The sequence below is a fragment of the Fukomys damarensis genome, unplaced genomic scaffold, assembly GCF_012274545.1.
Source record: "Fukomys damarensis isolate Sample0158 unplaced genomic scaffold, DMR_v1.0_HiC HiC_scaffold_31, whole genome shotgun sequence".
Lineage (NCBI taxonomy): Eukaryota > Metazoa > Chordata > Mammalia > Rodentia > Bathyergidae > Fukomys > Fukomys damarensis.
The window spans coordinates 10,416,002-10,431,281 of record NW_022900943.1 but is presented as its reverse complement, the minus strand read 5'-3'; positions in this window follow the sequence as shown (position 1 = coordinate 10,431,281).

Sequence of the window (15,280 nt, the reverse complement as noted above, 5' to 3'; positions counted from 1 at the left end):
TGTTGCTACTGACACCCTGACCTCGGACTTCCATCCTGCAGAACTGGAGATAACAAACTTCTGACATTTAAGACACCCACATAATGGTCCTTTTGCTATAGCAGCTCCAGAAAGCTAACACAAGCTCCCATCATTTTTCTGGGTTCTTCTATTCCCTCCTTTTTCTCCTCTTTATTTTTTCATGCATAGAAGTTTTGTTTTCATTTTGGAGCTGTGGCTCCCACTAAATCCTGCCCTCAGGGTCTTGTTTTGTTCTCACAGGTATGTCAAAATATTCTCTTGGGTCCTTCTCTGAGAATAATTCTGGTGACAAAAGATAAATTAATGCAAGTTTCACTGCCTTACATTTAGCTGAAATTCATGGCTATTAACGGTTGAAAATAAAGGTCAAAGTTAAGTCAGGCTAAGCTGCTGGAGTTTTAGGGGCAGTTGTTTTGTTTTTAATTGTCCAAAAGAACAGATCTGATGAAAGACTACATAACTAAAGGATATAATTAAGGTCATATTTATGGTCAAATCCAATATGATATTTTGTTCTGTTTTGTTCATTTTGGCCTGGTTTTGGTTGGAGAATTTTGTTGTTATAGTTGTTGTTAGTTTATTTATATTAGTTTATTTCTTTTTATCACAATGAACTATCTATAGGAAATAATCCATTCTTATGGAGAAGTTGTAATGTAAATAATATCTTGAAAACCATTGATTTGTGTCCCAGCTTAATAATTGAAGAGCTATTATTGCAATTGTGAAGTTGTACCAACTTCCTTCCTGAGAGATTTAATTTATTGATTTTATTTACCCAATAAAAATGATTATATTTATTGTGTGCAACAGGTAATGTATACATAATGTATAATATGTATGCATACGGAATGGCTAAGTCAAGCTAACTACCATAAACATTTCCTCATATGCTTATTTATTATATCAAGAACACATAATCTACAGTCCTGTTACTGGGTTTGGGAGTACAGGAGTCTCCTTCTGGAAGTGGTTTCTGGGGTTTTCTTTCTTTCTTTTTTTTTTTTTTCTGTCCTGAGGAAGGAATTGGTCAAGACAAGTACAAATGGTAGCAAAGATTTGTTAGAGGTAGGAAAAGAAACAGGCCCTGCAGAGTGAGTTTGGATCAGGAAAAAGTAGGAAAAGAAGCTCACACTACAGTGTGAGGGGGCCACTATGCGAGAGAGGATGCAGCGACCAAAACTCGAAGGTGACTCGTTGTGTCAGCCACTCCTCATGCTGACTCCAGGTCTGATCATCCTCTCCGAAGCTTGCTCAGATTCCCAGGAGCAGTCCCCACGCAGGGCTTTGAGAATGGGGCGAGACCTGCACCAGGATCTTGTCATTAACAGGTCACACCTACTTCCCCCCTTGGTTTGCCATCCCTCATCTCCGGTCTCACTCCTAGCAAACTTTGAAAATAAAATATGTTATTAATTATAGTTATCATGTTGTATAATAGATCTCTTGAATTCATTTCTCTTAATTAACAGAAATTTTATATCTTTAGCCAGCATCTCTCAGCTGCTGCCCTGGACCCTGGTAACCAGCATTCTACTGTTTGAGTTTAATTTGTTTAGTTTCTACACCTAAGTGAGATTGTGCCGTTCTGATTTTCTGTGCCTGCCTTCTTCATTTCAGATAATATGTTCCACCTTCATCCACGTGATCACAAATGACAGGATTTCCTTTCTTCTAAGCCTGAATAATATTCCACTGAGTATATACACTAGAATTTCTTTATTCATTCATTGCTGATGGACATTTGGGTTGTCTCTGTATCATAGCTATTGAGACTAATGCCATAATGAACATGGGAGTGTAGCTAACTCCTTAACATATTTATTTTGTTTCCTTTGGATACACGCGCGCTGGTGGGATCACTAGATCATATGATAATTCTCATTTTCACTTTTAGGAACTTACATAGTACTTTTATGCTGGCTGTCCTAATTTACATATTCACTCACCGTGTATGATAACTCCTTTTTCTCCACGCTGTTGCCAGCATGCTATATATCCTGTCTTATGTTTAAGAGCCATCTTACAATTCTGAGATTTTAATCTCCTCATGGCTTTAATATCCCTGATTAGAGATACTGAGCATTTTTTCATGTATCTGTTGATCATTTTGTGTGTCTTTTTCAATAAATGTCTGTGCAGCTCTATTGCTTATTTTTAAAATTTGGTTATTTGTTTTCTAGTTGTTATTTGTCTTCTTTTTGTAATTTGACTGTTACCAGATTTGCAAATATTTCCCTTTATCCCATAGGTTGTCTCTGTTATCCCGGTTCTTTCAATTGCTGAAAGGAACCTTTTTAGTTTGATATGATTTTTGCCTACTTTTGCTTTTGTTGTACCTGCTTTGGGATCATATCAAGAAAATCAGTACTTAGTGTCAAGGAAATTTTTCTCTATTTTTTCCTAGTAACGCTATACATTTAGTTCTAAGTCTTTAATCAACTTGGTGTTATTTTTTTTTACATGGTGTGAAATAAGGTTTAATTTCATTCTTCTGCATTGATATTCTGTTGTTCTAATACTATTTATTAAAGAGGCAATTCTTTTCCTCTTTGCGTGTTCTTGGCACTTTTATAAAAATTACAAACGTTGATTAGAGATGTTTGGATTTATTTCTATTTTGTTACATTGATCTATGTCACTGTTTTTAGGCCAGGACATGGCATTTTGGTTACTGTAGCTTGGTAGATGATTTGGGGATTTAGTAGCATACTTTCACTTTATTTCTATGATAAAAACTGGTTGGGCTAGGTGTAACAATTCCCAATTTGAAACTATACTACAAAGCCACTGTGATAAAATCAGCATGGTACTGGCAAAGAAATAGGCCTGAGGATCAATGGAACAGACTGGAAGACACAAAAACAAATGCAGATGTACTCAGCTACCTCATCTTCGACAAAGGAGCTCACCATCCTCAGTGGAGGAAAGATAGCCTCTTTAATAAATGGTGTTGGAAAAACTGGATATCAACCTGTCACAGATTAAAATTAGACCCTTATCTTTCGCCATGCACTAAATTAAAATCCAAATGGATTAAAGATCTAAATATTAAAACAGAAACATTAAACTTGCTGGAAAGTAAGTTAGGTAGAACTCTGGAAGACATTGGTATAGGAAAAGACTTTATGAACAAATCCTCAGTAGCACGGGAACTAGCAGAAAGAATCAACAACTGGGATCTCATCTTACTAAAAAGCTTCTGTACTTCAAAAGAAACCATTAGCAGAACTAAGAGACAATCTACAATGTGGGAAAAAATTTTTACCAGCTGTACCTCAGACAAAGGACTATTATCAAGGATATATAAAGAACTCAAAACAATCAGTCCCCCCAAATATAAAGACCCGATCCAAAAATGGGCATCCGAAATGAACAGACATTTCTCATACAAAGAAGTGAAAGCAGCAAGAAAATATATGAAAAAATGTTCCACATCACTGGTCATTCGAGAGATGCAGATGAAAACAACACTGAGATTCCACCTCACCCCACAAAGAATGGCTGCTATCAAGAAATCACACAATAACAAATGTTGGCGGGGTTGTGGGGAGAAAGGAACCCTCCTCCATTGTTGGGGGGAGTGCAGACTAGTGCAACCACTATGGAAATCAATATGGAGATACCTCAAAGAGCTTGGACTGGAGGTTCCATTTGACCCAGCCATCCCTCTGTTGGGTATCTTTCCAAGAGAACTAAAAGAATCATCTCACAGAGAAGTATGTGCACCCATGTTTATAGCGGCACAGTTTGTAATAGCTAAATCTTGGAAACAACCTATTTGCCCATCCGTTGGAAACTGGATAAAGAAGATGAGGTTTTTCTATAAAATGGAATATTACTCAGCCATAAAGAGCGAGAGAATAGATTCATTCATAGGAAAATGGATACATATTGAAGATATACTCCTAAGTGAAATAAATAAGTCCCACATGTGTAAATACCAAATAGTTTCCCTGGTGTGAATATTCTGCAACAATGCATAAGATTCTAATAAGATTACTGACATTTAGAAATGGGAGGAAAGGAGCTAAAGGTGTAGGGAAGGTGTGATACGTAGGGGAAGAACAAAAAGGGAAAAGAAAAAAAAGTGAGAGAATGAAAAGATGAAAATAAAGTGTTTGTAGATGGGGAGGGGAGGAGGGGGTGAAGGGAGGGCAGAGGTAAGGGGAAAAAAATGAGAATCAAGACTTGCCATGTAAAGGTACATGATCCCAACAATGAATGTAACTGTACTGTATCCCTAAATGTACCAATAAACTCAATAAAAAAAAAAAAAAAAAAAAAAAAACTGGTTGGGCTATTTGGAGTTTTTTGCTATGCCTTACAAGACAGATTTGAGAATTTACAGGAAGATAGTGGTTTTTTGTTTTGTTTTGTTTTCAGATTGGTAAACTGGGCTATGAGTGGATAAATTCCCAAATGCTTCCAGCAAATGATGTATACCAGAAAGTTGTCTGTACCGTATTCTTTTAAAAACGTTTTTATTATTTCTTAATCAGTACACCTGTGTAGTGCATAATTTTTACTTTCTTGTGAGAAGTGGGTACATGTGCAGACATATCATTCCTCTCTCAACCCCGTTCCCTTTCTTACCTCTCCCTCCTCCACCCATCCCTTGGAGCCTTTCCTTTTGTGTGTGTGTACATATTTGCAGTACATTATGTCGACATCCTTTGTGTGGTGTTGGCATTTGTACATAACATGTCCCACTTTTAAGGCAGAAAATTTAAACATTTTGAAAAAATCAAGATGTGTAAGCAGTACCTCTCTGCTAATTATCATCTCCATCTCCACCCATACTCAGCTAAATTAATCATTCTAAAATTCAAATTACATCACTTCTTTGTGCTCAGATTTTCTAAATTGCTCTCTGCTGCCCCCGGAGTTCTTAATCTGTGGTTCAAATAACCTCTGTGATCTGAATGAAATCTATTTTTCCAAAAATATAATCTAAACTTATTTTAACTTCTCTTGCCACATTCTGTAAGCTAAAGACAAAACAAAACAAAATTAAAACAGAAAAACTTGCTGGGCATGGTGGCGCACGCCTATAATCCCAGTACTCGGGAGGCTGAGGCAGGAGGATCTCTGTGAGTTCAAGACCAGCCTGGGCTACATAGTGAGTTCCAGGTCAGTCACAACTACATAGTGAGACCCTGTCTCAAACAAACAAGCAAACGACAACAAAAAGAAAACAGAAAAACTTTTACTGTTTATTTTTTACACACTCTCCCCACTTTCTTCATTTTCTGCCTTCGATTGTGTTCCCTTAGCTCGAAGTGGCTTTCCCCACCTGACTCCATGTGGCTCTGTATCCTCTACACCTCAGGAGCATCTGCAGTGCTACTTCTGTTGGGAAGTCTAAGCGGGCAGAGAGAGGGCAGGCACTTTCCTAGTCCTAAACTCCTCCAGCACTTGGTTGCTATATTTTTATGACATCTTTCCTCTTGTCTTATTTTTGGCATCTTATTATGTCCCATTTTTTTATTGGCTCCCAAAATTTGAAATAGTAACCAAGGAGCTTTATTTTTGCCAAGATTAGCCTGTCACTTCTAATATTCTCCTCTGAACAATTAGTTTGTATATATTCTATGAAAGGATATCTTGTGTTATTTCATGCGTTTATTCATATTTTCTGTCAGATGTTCTGCTGTGCCTTTTATTAATTATGCAGCAGTACGTGAGTTTCATGTTTTCACCTATCAAGCAGCAGTGGGACAAAGCCAGATGAATTTTCTTTGGAAGCTGTTATTTTTGTCTCAGAGCATCCTGGTGAGGTTTCCTTGAGGTGAATGATGGAATATTAAGGAGGAAGACAGAACTAGGAGGTGAAAAAAACCAGTCATCTTGTCCCATTGCTAAGACTAGAGTGAGGCATCATGGGACCAGTTTTTATTTGCTGGCTCTGAAAGAGGAATGAAGGTACTTGCATAATATTAGACAGAAGCAGGAGAGTTCCCGACTCCAGCTACTTCTTCCAAAGGAAAATGAATTCACAGAAAAGCAGGCTATCTGGTGGCAACATTTACATTTCTGATTAACTGGCAAGCTATAGAAAGTGACTTACTACAATTAAACTCTCACTCTATTGTATCTAAACTCATGGTCATGTTCTGGATTTATAAGCATAGCTTTAGAACTAAAAATATGGCTTCAAATAAAATGTCTCAGTAATTTAAGAAAATTCTTTATTTCTTTCCATTTTATAATAATATGAAGTTTTTATCCAGCCTTATAAAACCCAAATCCTTATACTGCTGTGCCAATGTACAGTTCAGAAAACTTGAGCTTTAAAGATTGGAAGTAAACTTAGTTTCACAGACACTCCGTACCCATTAGCTTTACTTCTGCAGTGTATTGTGAGGTCAAAATCACTTGTGTCCTATAATTAGCAAATGTCACTCTGATGTGCAAGGGTCCACAACAACAAACCATCCTGTTGTTGGCTAGAGAATTTTATTTGCATTTGTCTTCCATCCCCAAGAAGAATAAATTTCCAGTTAGAAAAGGAAGACTAAGCATGAGAACTTGGTCTGATTTCATTTCTTTGTGGGATGCTCATATCTGTTAGATGCATTTAATTACTGCCATTGCTGCTGGCACATTTCAGAGTACAATCAGATGAACCAAGATTCCATAATGATTAGTTTACTGACCAGGGATGGATGGAGAAAGAAAGGTGGGTATCAGTGCTTAGCTTTCTGCATTTTGCTATGTAAGCAGCTCAGCAGAGTCCAGTCGCGGGAAACTGCTGCTTTCAAAAGGCAAACATTCACAAAAGAGAGAGAACTAGGATTTCACTTTGTCTTCACAGACCTAACCACACTGAGGGATTCTCTGCAGCACTGATTTCAAGGTTTAGTATGTGGCCATGGGAAAATGTTGAAATCCTATAGTTCAACAATGTTAAAGTTCATGGCAGAGCAATCCATTTGACCACTTTGTTCAAATACCTTGTTTGTCTATTAACAATATATAATATGAGCAAGTTACCTGGTCAGTGATTTTCAAGATGGCCTGAAAATCAGAATGCCTTAACAAAGGCTTCATAACATCTAGATTCCCTGAGAGAGCTGGAATCACTGGTGCTGGCTGATGAATATGCATTGGAGGATGAGAAAATCAGCCTGAGATGGCTGTAATTTGCATTTAGGTCTGAGGACCAATCAAGTAAACCACCTTTCTGCAGATACTGGTCTAAGGATATTGAGAAATCACTTCCGTGTTCTGTTACCTTAAATTTTGATTAATTTATTCCTTTTTCTGGACCTGTGCAGAACATAGAATGTGGTGAGTCACAAATTACCTACTTCAGTAACTCTTGTCTCCTACCCACTAATAAATGACAACAACACTATCATCTTCTGCCCTCTTGAGCATACACTTTTCCTTTGGTTTTAATTTTATGTTATGTACAGTGGCATAATGGAAATATCAAAACTCTTCTCCTATGCTAGGTTGCTCAAGATGAGATTATTGTATATTCCTGAGCATTTTTTATAGTTGAGGATCTTACAGTCTAATGAAGTAAAAAGAAGCTTTAATATATGATGTAATTTTGTGTAGTAATAATGCAATAATAATTTTAAGTGCAGTATAAGGAATAAAAATGATAGAAATTTCCAGAAGTTTTTGTAAGGAGTCGATTCCAACGAGAACCCTAGTTAGTAGTAGAGACATTGCCCATTATATTTTTAGAACGAGAATAAATATTAGTTGAATGAATGGCAAGAAATTTGTGGCTCCTTCAATCTAAGGAAAAAGTCTATGCAAAAATACATTCTTGGGATGTTCTAAGAACAGCAGAATCACTGTGGCTGAAGACATGGACCCAGCACCTGGAGGCCGATCCCAAGACTTCGTCTGGGAGGACTGAGCTAGAACTAAATGAAGTAGGGTCTGAGATAATAAGCTTGGACTTCATTCTCTGTGTTGAGGGGAAGTCATTGGAATCCAGCCAAAAAAGGTGATATGATTTAGTTTATGTTCCATAAATATATTGAGGTTTCCATGGGGAAAGTTGATCATGGAATCCAAATGGGGAAGTAGAGACCAGATAAAAGGTTAACTCTTAGGTTTACAGACCAAGATACCAGTCAGACTTGTAGCAAAGATATAATGTGGGCAGCTGGATTCATTAAGTTTAAAATTCTGTGTTTCAGTTGGACAGAGCAATCTAGGAGTCCTCGGCGGAATGCACATTTATATCAACCTTGCTGCCTTCTGCTTGCTTTTTCTGTTTCCCTTCTTCTTGTCTCCAAAATCCCTACCACCTTCCTTCTATTATGAACTCTACTTCTCTTGTTTTTCATCCACTTATGCAATACAGACATACTTCCAGAACCCACAGACCTCTTATTTTTTTCTCCCTGTATTTTTTCACTATGAGGTTTGTTATTTCTAGCCTAGAAATACGCATTTACACTAGACGATTCAAGTTCTGCCTGATTCCCGAAGTTACTCCTCAACTCTGGTATTTTCTCATTTGTGAAACATGGTCAAGTTATGCCAGTGTATGAGCAGAGAGGTAGGGTGTTTATCCCACTTGAAGCCAATGAGATCTGATTTTGCAGATAGCATGCACATTGTCCATGATGATGTTTAGATAAGTTTCCATTGAAGAAAGTGTCTGTGAGCAGAAATGGAAGTTGTAGAAACAGGGGTGTAGAAAGACCTTTCAGTTACTTACTATAACTGAATTCAATTTTCTATGAACCGTATAGGCTGAGGAAATACAATCAGAGGTGACTGGTGTTTCAGTCCTGAAATTAAGGCTTGGTATCATGTAGTCTCAACGCCTGGTACAATCAGTAGGCCTTCAAAAGGCCTGATCCTCAGGTCTTCTCCCATCTACTTCCACAGGTAAGATTCCTTACAGCCCTCCTGATGAAAGGGACCAGAGACAGTCCCGCTCATCCCTGAATAAATGGGTTTTCGGTCCATTCTGGCAGGCAGTTGTGGAAGGGAGAGATCAGCCTTCACTGGCATTTCTCTCTGAGATTATGGAAAGACGGAGTATAATTTAGCCTATGCTAGATTAAAAAGAGATTTCTGTTTTGGAGGGGAGAGCTTTTAAATATCTGCATATGAAAAAGTAAGTAAATGGTATTGTCTTCATTCTGTACTTAATGTAAGTGTTTCACGTATTTTTCTACTTTAACCTTTATCACAACCTTATACAACTCATAATTACCTCTCATCTTAGAAGAGGTTTAGAAACTCTGTTAGGATCAGCTGGTAAAGGGTCTGTGGACCTCAGCATTACTGACATTCTGAGCTGGATGATTCTTTGTAGCAGAGGCAGAGGGGAAAGTGCTCTCTTGTGCGTTATGGGATGTTAAGCAGTGTTTTTGGCCTCTTCCCAGTAGCAGTTCCTCGCTCACTACAATCTCACATGTCTCCAATTTTGCTAAATGTCCCCTGGGGGACCAAAGAGACCCAAGTTGAGAACCACTACAGTAGAGTCACAGACATTAAATCAAATGCAAGTCCATCTGGCTCAAATTTTATGGAGCCTTTTCTATCCAGCCCTACAGATGGAATTGAGCGTATTCCAAGTAAGAAGGGTTGGCCCTTCCTGACCTAGTCTGGGACCTACATGGCCATTTCAGTGGATCAGGAAAGAAGACAGATTCTCATTTCCCTCATTGACCTACTGGAACTGTCATTTGGCTCTAAGCGGCCTAGCTCACCATGTGTAAAATTTCCATATTCTATTACTAAACAGCTGAGACATTCTTCCCCACAGAGGACGTTCTTCATAAATTACAGGTCTGAGCTAGAGAGTGATGAGTCTGAAGGGTCACCAAGAGTCTTTCTTTACTGCTATTAAGAAAAAACAAAACCGTGGTTAACCACATGGGCCATATGGGGAATAAATAAAAGAAACTTAAATATCCCCTAGAAGGAATTCTGAGGCCAGGAAATACAGCATGCGCTTGCTCTTCTGCCAACCTGTGAAAAGACTCATGTTTGACTCATAGTGAACTGTGTCCTATGGCCAGGAGCCAGGAGCTTCTGGTGAGCCAGGGGCATGAAAGGAACATATGTCTACCAGGCTGGATTCTGCCTCTTCATTAAGGGACAGAAATCACACAGCAGCACACCAGGCCTTGGAAAGGCAGGCTCAGGGGTCGGAGCACTTCCGTGACTAAAAAATCCTATGGTCTCAGCATTGTCACTCAGAGCAGAAACAAAAGGAAGCCACCAGTCTTTGGAGCTTTAAGGTGGTGTCCTCTTCTGTCCCGCAAAGGAATGGAGAGGCGGCTGTCTAATCTGTGCTGTTGTACTGTGATGTATTTGTAAATGCGGTGTCTTCAGTTTTGCTGAAATTCTACTCCCCTAGGACAAATGCTTAAAGAAAAGGAAAATGCCACAGTCAGTCCATGAGGAATGAGAGAAAAGGTACCACCATCATCCCGAAAGACCTACCTCTGCCCGTCCTGTGACCAACAAATGTCCTTAAGGAAAGCACAGGGCCAGGGTGCCCAGGCCACAGGGCCACCGGAGCTTAATCTTCTAACATCACAGTATTTTAAACTCAAATCCAGGTATCCAGTTATCTTGGCTGCAATCATTAGACCACAGTCCGAGAAAATGGGCTGGAGCTGCCCCTCCCTAGCTTTCATACTCCTCCCTTCAAGTTCCTGAATTGATTGATTTTACTCTCTAGGGTTCCCGGTGTCCTTTCACTTTAATTCACCTCGTTGGAAAGTTGGTGAGGAGACTGAGGAGACTTGTTTAGCTATGTACTTTGGAGAATAATTCTGATTCACTGTGATGTGGATGCAGGAGGGGGACATCTAAAGATTTCCATCTTACATATATGATAATCATGCATCATTTTATTCTTTCCAAAAGAAAGCAGTGAAGAGTCTCCTGGAAAATTATTCACTGCTTGGTGAAGGACTTCATATAAGTGGAGTAGGTGGAGTAGGACGGCAATATGGGGTGTCACACTATAGCAGATAACTAAGTTAGTTAGAAATTATTATAAGGCAGTTAGACAAAACTGGGCCCTCAGCATAGAAAAACAATTGCACATTCACTGGCTAGCGTTATAAAAAGTAAAGTGGTTCCACTTCCTCTAGAGACTAATAGATGAATTATCATTGATGTTCTGACTTGGCATCAGTTTCCCTAGCCCATTTTCTTTCTGGAAGTTCCTTGCACATGATTTGTTTTCCCATTTGATCCTCATTTAATCAACATTACCTGGATGACTATACCCGTAATCTTATTGGCTGGTCATGGTTTTGTCCCACCTAAGGATCACCATGTAACTTTCCATTGGTTCTTATAGTTTTGTCCCACTTTGTACCCACCTCACCTTGTGGCTTTGCTCCATAAAATGCCTTTGAAAAGCAAGGTGGGCAAGCAACCCACTTTCCAGTCCCCCTTCTGTCTCTCTTAGAAGCTATCTTTCTCTCAATACGTTTTTCCTACTCTTAGTCTCTGTTGTACCTAGGATTCATTCTACAATTTTAGAGGGCACGAACTCAGGTTTTGGACATCTGGCAGGTTGGGAGTTACAGCAGTTCTCTTGTTTGGGTTGTTTTTGCTCATTTGGTTTATTTGCCTTATGTTATTTTTTGATCACTTGGTGCTCTATTTCAAGAAAATGTAAATTTCCCTCTGCAACATCACGACTGACAGCAAAGTCTCAAGGTTGTTCTTGTGTTACTGAGAGTTTACATTCTGTTTTAAGTGTTACAGCTTCAATGAGTGTGCATGTGTGTGTGTGTGCATGTGTGTAAATGTACAGCTTCAGTTACCTAGAGTTCTCTGCTGTGAGGATCTGTTTAATCCTCTTTAGGGATAAGTAATTTTTACTAGTTCAGAGTCTGTCTTCTACAGCACTCATTCACAGGTGAGACATTCACTGAGTAGTGGGGGCTCTGGGCCCTGCGTGGGTGCAAGAGGGTTTTTGCAGTCTCATTGCTTGAGCAGCCTCTTTCCACTGATGAAATAAATGGAGCATTTTCAAGCTTTGGAAATTTATCTTTGTTTAGTGCAATCGCAGCAAACATAGGGGTCTTTAAAGGACGCCTGAGGACGGATCCTGCTTATCTGCATGTTGAATATGGATGTGGTATGCTTCCATGAGACCCACTTTTCAGAGGGTTCATAACATTGTTTTTTTAAGTAGTTGCAAAATTTGACTGAATTCTTCTTGTGCTCTTTTATTTCTTGCTTTGTTTTTTGTTCTTTGTGAATGACTTCTTCCTCTACCTATGAATAAGTATCATCTCTTTGAATCTCCTATCCCAACAACTGTTTCCATAAAAGAAATTCAAAGCCAAAAGAGTCTTGGATTTATTTTCTTAGGCTGGAATCAGTGGAAATAAATAACAGCACCTAACTCTCATGATCTATTGTATCCCAATTTCCATGTTCACATTAAAAAATCTATTATTTTTTGCTTTTGTTTTCTTTTGATCATGTTTTAGCCCTTATGGATTCTTGTGTCAATCTTAGATGAGCTATGTTCATAATAAATCAGTAATGTAAAGTGACATGTGAAAAAGTTCTTCACATAATGACCTAATTTTTCAACATATCTCAGTTTATTCTATTTAAGAACATTTTTTTCTTACATTAAATGGTGGCAAAACATAAATTAAGGCAAAGTGTTACTCACAAATCCCTTCCTTTCTGCCTCTCAGTTTCTGTATAAATAAAAACACAACTTCAGGGAAATCACTTGCTAAGTATGAATTTCCTTATTTGAACAAGTCAAATTCATATTTCTTCCTTCAAACTTTGTTAGGTCTCTTTGTTAGACAAACTTTTTCTCCCTACACAGTTCTGCATGACATGTGATGGCTCTTTACTGAAGCGTCTGACATTCAACAGCCTTGGCTTAGAACACTGGCATAAAGCAGGAGCTCAGCAAATATTTAGTGAATGAATGAAACGTAGTTAACAAAGTTAGAAGGTCTCTCCATCCATGGGAGCAGAAATTAATGCTTTGCAACATTCCCCATTAAGTTTTAATGTGGAAGAATTAATGGGTTTGAGGAGGATGGACAGTTTAGAGGCCTCATTTTTTATAACGACTGTTTAACATCACACATTCCCCCCACCTTTTCACTGGTTTCAACTTCATCCTCACAATAATCTCAGGAAGTCATTTTGGGGTCAAAAACATGCTCAGATGTGTTCAAATTTTCATTTAAACTGTATGAAATGCCATCACTGTTCTGTCAACTTATTTGTTCATTTACTTGGGTATGTCAGGACATTCAGGAAAAAAAAAACCTTACAAATGCTTTCAAAGTTTTCCTTTGACCACTTCCCCCTGACCTGCTCTCTCCTTTAACACGTGAAGTTATTCAACACTAACTCGTCATCTCATAACCAGGTTAAAGAAGTAAACAATGAAATTAATCTATGATTTGGTAGGTTGAGTGCTTTGCCAGTTGTCAAAATGCAAATGAAAAAGCTTCACCAATGTTTTTCAAGGATTTTGATTACCATTACCTGAAAATTGTCACTAAATCACCAACATACCAAACAGTTGTTCTAAAGCATAAGCACACACTAAATTACCTAGTGGGATTTTTCTTTCAATTCTTAATTTGTTCAACCACAATAGTCAGACTTGTGACATAGTATGCCCTTGAACGATTCTTTGAGCTAATATTGATCACCATAATGATTTTCCTAACAAGTCAAAATTGACTTTGCAATACAAGTTTTGCTATGCATGTTTTTACAAGAGCAGGACTTCTCACAAAGGTTCATAATGTCAGAATATGTATTGAACATTCTTAGCATGAGTTAACAAAAGGGTAATTGTATTCACTGGAATCCATTAGAATGAGTCTTTTCTACTTTAAGAGTCAGGTAATACCTTTTAAAAATAACATAGCCCATTACTAGCAAGTGCACAAATTCACTGAAGATTTATTGATTGTCTACTTTGTGTCTTTTCTATCCACTGTAGACATAGAACAGACTATAACAGAGCAAAATCCCCACTGTCATAGAGCATAGCATGTAAAGTGTCTTATGTCATCACAAAGACTTTTACCTTGAATGAGATAAGTAATAATTGGAAAGTTTGCAAGAGAGGGATATGACTGGCATGGCTTGATTTGTGTTTTGAAAAGAATATTCTGACATGTGAAAAACAAATACAGTAAGGGTAGCAGACAGGAAACCAGCTCTAGTCCAGACACACGGGATGGTGGATTAGACAGAAAGGTAGCAGTGGACATGAGGTAGCATGGTTGAACCCTGGATAAATAGAAGGTAGACTCAGTTGGCTAGACTGACAAAGTGGACAAGAAGTACATGAGAAAAAGAGGGGTCACAGATGACACAAAATGAGCAGGAAACATGAAGTTAGCATCTACCAAAATGAAGACAACTGTAGAAGAGCATTGGAAACACTGGAAGTTCAGTGTTTGATGTGATGGATTAGCACGCTGTTCAACTCAAATGATATGCACAGTAAAAGTTTTCTACCTTATCCATTCACTAACCTAATCTTGGTTAATCATCTACCACATAATACAAACTGGAAACTATAGAGAGCAAAAATAGGCATGGGCTCTGCCCACATTTTGAGCTTAGGATCAGCCTGGAAGTCTGCCATTAAGTAAGGAATAATGCAAATAAATGAGCAAAAGTCACAGACGAAAAAGGGATATGAAAATAAATAAAGCACATAACACAGATAATGTGGCTTGTACCTACCCTAGGAAATCAAGAGAGACTTTTCTGAAGAAGTGAAGGCTGAGATGAGATTTTAAGTTCTGAATGAAAACGGGTCTGGATGAAAGACAAACAACCTTGATTAAGGTCAGCGTCCAGCACACGGTGAAACTTCAGGAATTCAGGAGCTTAGAAGCTTCTAGCAAAGAGAATGGAAACAAAAGAGGAAACAAGCAGCACTAAATGGGAATGTGAGCTCATTGAATAAGAAATATGAGAAAGAAGCTTCTTCAAAGTGAAATTTCAGATCTTCTCCACTTCCACTTTGCTTAAAGGAAATGTTCACCTTTAACACCGTACAGCGAAAGAGCTAATTAGACTATTCACTCACAACTAAATGCAGAGTGTTTGTGTGAGAGAAATTATAATGCCACTATGTGTTGTTTTGCACACCATACTTACTGGCACTTTGTCTAAATTTCCTATCCCTGTCACTTTCGAATACAAAAGATCGTATTTGCATTTTATTTGACATTCTGTAAATACAGGACAACTCTTCACAAGAGCTTATTTCTTAAAAATTGCCAAAGTCAGC